Below are 6,000 nucleotides of genomic sequence, written 5' to 3' on the forward strand. Positions count from 1 at the left end.
CAGGGTGCTGGGAGCAGACAGCTGAGGCAGAGAGGCTGGGGGAAGGGGTGGGTCAGGACCATATGTGAGCTGAGGCTTCCAGCCCCTGGGCATGCTCCACTACATTGAACTCTGCTTACAAAATATCATCAATAACCAAGTTGCTAGGAATTTCAAGACTGATACCACAGAGCCCTGAGCCCCTCATGCAGAGCCTTTTGAGTATCAGGCGCTTCTTGACTGAGCTGAGTGTGGGGCCTTTGCTCATGAAACCAGCCCTGAATCCCAGCCTGGCAGAGCAGAGGCAAAGGCTATACAGACTGCACTGCCTGTCATGTAGCAGGCTCTCCCTGCCAACTAGGTTATATTCAAATTGTCCGAAACCTCTTCTACCAGTGCCCCATTCTCGAAAGAAGGCACGTCTTTAAATTGCAAATCTAATCATATTATTCATCTGCTTAAAATATTTCAGTTGCTTCTCTTTGTTCTGAAAATAGAGTTTAAACGTCATGTGGTCGGCGGGTCCCTGTCACAGTCTTCCTAAAACCCTCCTGATCCCTCACCCCACACCCCTTTCCTCCTCCATCACTGTCCTCCAAGATCATTGCTCTTCACTTTCCTTAGGCTTCCTCCCATCTTAGGTCCTCGGCCATGTGTAGGGAAAGAAGGAGTTCCAGGCAGAGAGAAAAGTCTGTGTGTCTGTGTGAAGCCTTACTCATTTGTTGGCTTGAAAATTAACTTCCAGCGGGGGGGGGGGGGGGGGGGCGGCGGGGGGTGTTCGGATTTTTGGCCAGCCAAAACAACCTCCATCCTGTGTTTGTTTGTTTTCAGTTTTTCAAAACATGTTTATTTCCTTAAAAAATGACCCAAGGGCTCAGGCTTAAAAGAAAACCTACGCCAAAACAGAAAATGAGACGTTTTTCTCCTTGGCCAGAACAAAACAGGGGAAAGTATGAACACAGTCCTCCCACCTCACCACAAATTCTGCAGTCGAGTTTTCCCCCATTTGAAAAATCACAGGTCAGCATATTGGCAGTACAGAGGGTAAGACTTACTCTGGAAAAACCACCCTGGTGATAATTATATCTCCCCTGACAGGTATATATATCCTGTGTTGTTGTTGTTGTTGTTTTTAATAGAACTTCTAAAAATTCTAAATATAATCAGCTATTTAAAGATTATTGATTTAACGTGTCCCTTTCTAATTAAACTGTAAGCATCACACAGGCAGGCTCCATCTCTCTCTTGTTCACAGTTATATTCTGTGCCTAGTTGAGGGCCAGACGCATGGTAGAGTCTCAATGACTATTTATTTAATTATTTATATCCGGTGCCTAGCCAGGATGGATAAGCTGATGCCCAATCACTTGAGATTATTATCTGGTAAAGAATGCCCTTTAATTTAGGCAAATCCTGGTTAGGTGTTAGAACAAGACTAGTTTTAAGTTTCTTTTATTCTTGCTCTCCTGGACCTCCTGATTTTACCTCTTTGGGTTTGAAAATCTTCTCTTCACCATTTCCCAGTTTTGTCACTCCTCAGCAGAAGGTATGTATACATACTTCTTCCCATGATTTGTCCAGTCATTGAACCTTCTCATTTATTCAGGTGGTAGTATCTTTACATAACCACTTTCTAGAATTTTCCTATAAATTGTCGCTATTATGTAAAGGTAGACATTGCAGTGCCTGGTTGGCTCAGTCAGTTAAGCATCTGATTCTTGATTTCAGCTCAGGTCGTGATCTCAGGGTTGTGAGACTGAGCCCTGAGTCAGGCTCTAAGCTCAGCAGGGTTTGCTTGGGATTCTCTCTCTCCCTCTGCCTCCACCCCTTCCTCCTGCTTGATCTCTCTCTCTCCTTCTAAAAAAAATAAATAAAATAAAATAAGGTAGAAGGAGTCCAGTGATGCAGTTTTTCAAAATAAGCTTTGCAGAAGAAAATGGTCTTTTAAATAAAAATATACATATACTGGTGTATTTAAATAGCCTTGCCACTTAAGCAGGGATGAGTTTCAGCTCCCTGTACTATACAGTTTGGTAATCACAAAATGGGTATGGAAAACACAGCCCAATGTACATAGCCACTGAGTTTCAGAAGATTTTGAGATGGTCTCTAATATATTTGTCATTGTCTACAGCCTAGTAAGATTGTGCTTCCTTTCCACCTTTCATTTTATCATTGTCCATAATAAAGGGATGCATTAATTTAATCCATAAATACAGATATGATGGTTTTATCCTGTGGCTATGAATGGCTCTTTAAAATAAAGAATCAAAATGATAAACTAGTGTAGTAATTTACCATAATTACAGCAATGAAATATTACTTTGAGTCAGTCGTGGCAGTAATACACAGCTCAGGAACTTCTGGTGAAATCCGCTAAATAGAAGAGAATAAAGGGTGGAGGAAATGAGATGTGAGGTCGTGCAAGGTTTCTAGATCCAAATCCAGACAGTTGGGAAAATAAATGCAAGCTGGAGAGCTCAGAGAAAGATCTGCCCTGGGAGGAGATGCCCTTGTTTTCTCTGGAAAGCCCGCCAAGTTTAGGAGACTTGCCACAGTTTAATTAAAGTCTGCAGCTGGTGTGAAAGCAAAGGAGAAAAAGAAATTAGGGCAGCAGAAAAACTAATGAAAGTCTAGAATCTCATTTTAAACTTTTCTCTCTATTATGAAAGAAATACAACTTGTCACATGTGCTCCCATTCACAGTGACAAAGCCCTCGGGGAAGGAACATTCTGGACTATGAAGAGAACAGACCTATAGTCAGGTCTCTTTGGACTTGACTGCCACTAACTTGTTCAGTGAAAACTCATCAAAATCTTCGTTTGTTTTTTCGAAAACCAGATTGGTTACAGAGGGCAGCACAAACTGAATAGCTTCAAGTTTAACTACAGGAAAGCCCATTGAAACTTTGAACCAACTTTTGCAATCTGAGTGGGATTTACATTCAGGTTGTATAGCGATATTCATCAGGGATCCCCAAAGAAACCAAACCAAGAGGATATTCTCTATTGTGGGGACTGGCAAGTCCAAAATCTATGGAGTAAGCCAAGCAGGTTGGAAACTCAAGCAGGGTTTCTATGTTGCAATGTTGAACCTGAATTCCTTTAGCCTTCAGGAAAACTCCGTCTTTCCTCTTGAGGCCTTGAACTGATTGGATGAGGCCCACCCACATTATGGAGAATAATCTGCTTTACTGAAAGTCTAGTGATTTAGATGTTAATTATGTCTAAAAAATACCTAGACAGCAACACCTAGTCCAGTGTTTGATGAAACAAATGGGCACCATTGCCTTGCCAAGGTGATACATGAAATTAACTATCAAACCAACTAATATTAACAATAATATATTAGTTAATATTTATATAACCCTTACTTTTTGTCAGGTACAATGAACTCATTTAATTCTCACAACAGCTATAGGACAGAGATAATGTTATTATTCACAATTTATGGGTGAGAAAATTGAGATATAGGAAGGGTAAGTAATATTCCAGGTTCACAGAGTGTAGAGATGGAGCTAGGATTTGAATCCATTTTGTCTAACTTCAGAATTTGGGTTATCAGGCACCAAAATATGATGAATCTGGGCAAGTTAATTTTCCTGAGCTTTTATTCTCTTATGGGAAAACATATATAATAGCAAATAATATGTGGTTTGAGGAAACAATTAAATCAGAATATACATATAAGGATCCTTGCATTCTACCTAATAAATAGGAGGTGCTCAATAAAATTTAGCTTTCTTCCTCTGACCTTAAAATTGCTTATTTTTTAAAATATATGTTTTTAAATATTTATTTGTTTATTTGAGAGAGAGAATGGAGTGGAGAGAGGGGCAGAGGGAGAGAGTCTCTTAAGCAGACTCCATGCTGAGCATGGAATGACACCAAGCTTGATCTCTTGACCCTGAGATCACAACCCAAGCAGAAACCAAGAATCAGGGGATCCCTGGGTGGCTCAGCAGTTAGGCGCCTGCCTTTGGCCCAGGGCGTGATCCTGGAGACCTCGGATCGGATCCCGCATCGGGCTCCCTGCATGGAGCCTGCTTCTCCCTCCTCCTGTGTCTCTGCCTCTCTCTCTCTCTCTCTCTCTCTCTCTCTGTCTCTCTATCATGAATAAATAAATAAACAAATCTTAAAAAAAAAAGAAACCAAGAATCAGGTGTTTATCTGACTGCACCACCCAGGTACCCCAAAATTGCTTTATTTTTTTAATCATCATGTCTTATGTTTAGAGATCCCTTCACTCTAGAAAAGCTCACTAAACCATTGAGGTCTTAGGGTTATTAAATAGGATTATTTTAATAATTTTTTTGCTTGATTATATTTTCACCTAATAATCCCTAAGCTTCATCTAGGCTACAATTTGTGTTATTCCATGCTCCTCTTTAGCACTAAACTTAATCCTTGGTATATAGTAAGGTCTTCAGTGCATGAAATAAATCAGTAAATAGATTTAGGAATTATTGCTTTTTATTGTGCTTTGACAGGTAAGAAACTGAAATCGAATGATTAAATGGCTTGCTCAGGTGTATAACAATTTATAGATGATGTATCCAGGTCTCCAGAATTACATTGTTTCATTTATTTGTTTCCTCTCAGAAAAGCAATGTTAGATGTAAGCAGAGGCATATACAGTCTTAAGTTTTGTCATCTTGTTGCCCATCTGGAGTTGGAGAAAGTTTAAATAAAATTCAAATTTTGAGTGATATTGACCTCCATGCTTGGGTGTCATAAATGGGTCCTGACCAGAATCTGAGAGTTGTTGACCCCAAGAGCCTTCATTTGGAAGTGGACTTCTTCTGACCAGGGAGATGAATAGCTTTGGAGCTCAATAATTAAAGGGTCAGTGATTCATGCAAAGCAATTCCACATTTAGATATGCATTACTTGCACTTCAAAAAGAAAAGGAAAAAACCCCACACCTTTATTCAACTTTCACTTCTGCTGTCTTCCTTTTCTGGAAACTGATGAGAAGTACCTCTATAATTTAAATCTAATGACAAAGTGCAAAGCCATTACCTACTTTTATTGAATTGTCTTCTCTTTTATGGACTAATTGAAGGAATGACACATTGCTACAGAAATGTGTGTGCTCATTCCATCCAGCCCTGCCTCCTCTTGCCTAAGATTTGCTATCTTAGCTGTAGGAGACTGATCTGAGACTTGGAGACACAACACATGGGACCAGTTCTGGCTTGGCCACTCATGGGCTGAGTAAGCTCAAGTGAATATCTCAACCTCTCTCTGCCTTACTTTCCTCACAGATAAAATGTGGGTAATAAGTTCTACCCTGATTCTATGGAGAAGTAATATGTCAATGGGGTGATTTATGTAAGAGTTATTTGAACATTACAATAAATAAAATATATAAATAAAAAACAAGAAAATATACAAACCATTATTATTATTACTATGGATTTTTTTAAAGAAAAATACATTCTACTTGGTACTATTTCCTTTACATTATAAATTCAAAGTCTAGATTTAAAATATAAGTAAATAGGTAAACAGCTCACAGTCTTCTAGGTGTTACCATCTTCTGGTCATTCTGACTTCTCTCTGAAAACCAAAGTTCCAATCAGAATCCCTTTATCATAAGGGAAGGGAGAAGAAATGTGTGGGAAATATCAGAAAGGGAGACAGAACATAAAGACTCCTAACTCTGGGAAATGAACTAGGGGTGGTGGAAGGGGAGGAGGGCAGGGGCGTGGGGGTGAATGGGTGACGGGCACTGAGGGGGGGCACTTGACGGGATGAGCACTGGGTGTTATTCTGTATGTTGGTAAATTGAACACCAATAAAAAATTAATTTATTAAAAAAAAGAATTCCTTTACCTTCTGATCTATAGACACTTGGTTCCCATTATTTGTACTTTCCTTCCCATTTCTACAGCCAACACTTCAATTTAAAACTTCATTGTTTTCAAAAAGGTCTTTTTGTTTCAAAGATGGACTTTCATAATGACTTTCCACTGCCTAGAGAAGATTCCAAATCCCTTAGATCTCCACAACTTGGAA

General features: G+C 39.5%; 1 non-coding gene across 1 annotated transcript; it reads right to left on the minus strand.

The window, feature by feature from the left end:
• Positions 1–920: 920 nt before the first annotated feature.
• On the minus strand, positions 921–1,085 carry LOC119866656. The gene has a single exon (XR_005380828.1). It is a non-coding gene; the product is annotated as a U1 spliceosomal RNA (small nuclear RNA).
• Between the last annotated feature and the right edge of the window lie 4,915 nt (positions 1,086–6,000).

This window comes from Canis lupus, chromosome 28 (assembly GCF_011100685.1).
Source record: "Canis lupus familiaris isolate Mischka breed German Shepherd chromosome 28, alternate assembly UU_Cfam_GSD_1.0, whole genome shotgun sequence".
Taxonomy (NCBI): domain Eukaryota; kingdom Metazoa; phylum Chordata; class Mammalia; order Carnivora; family Canidae; genus Canis; species Canis lupus.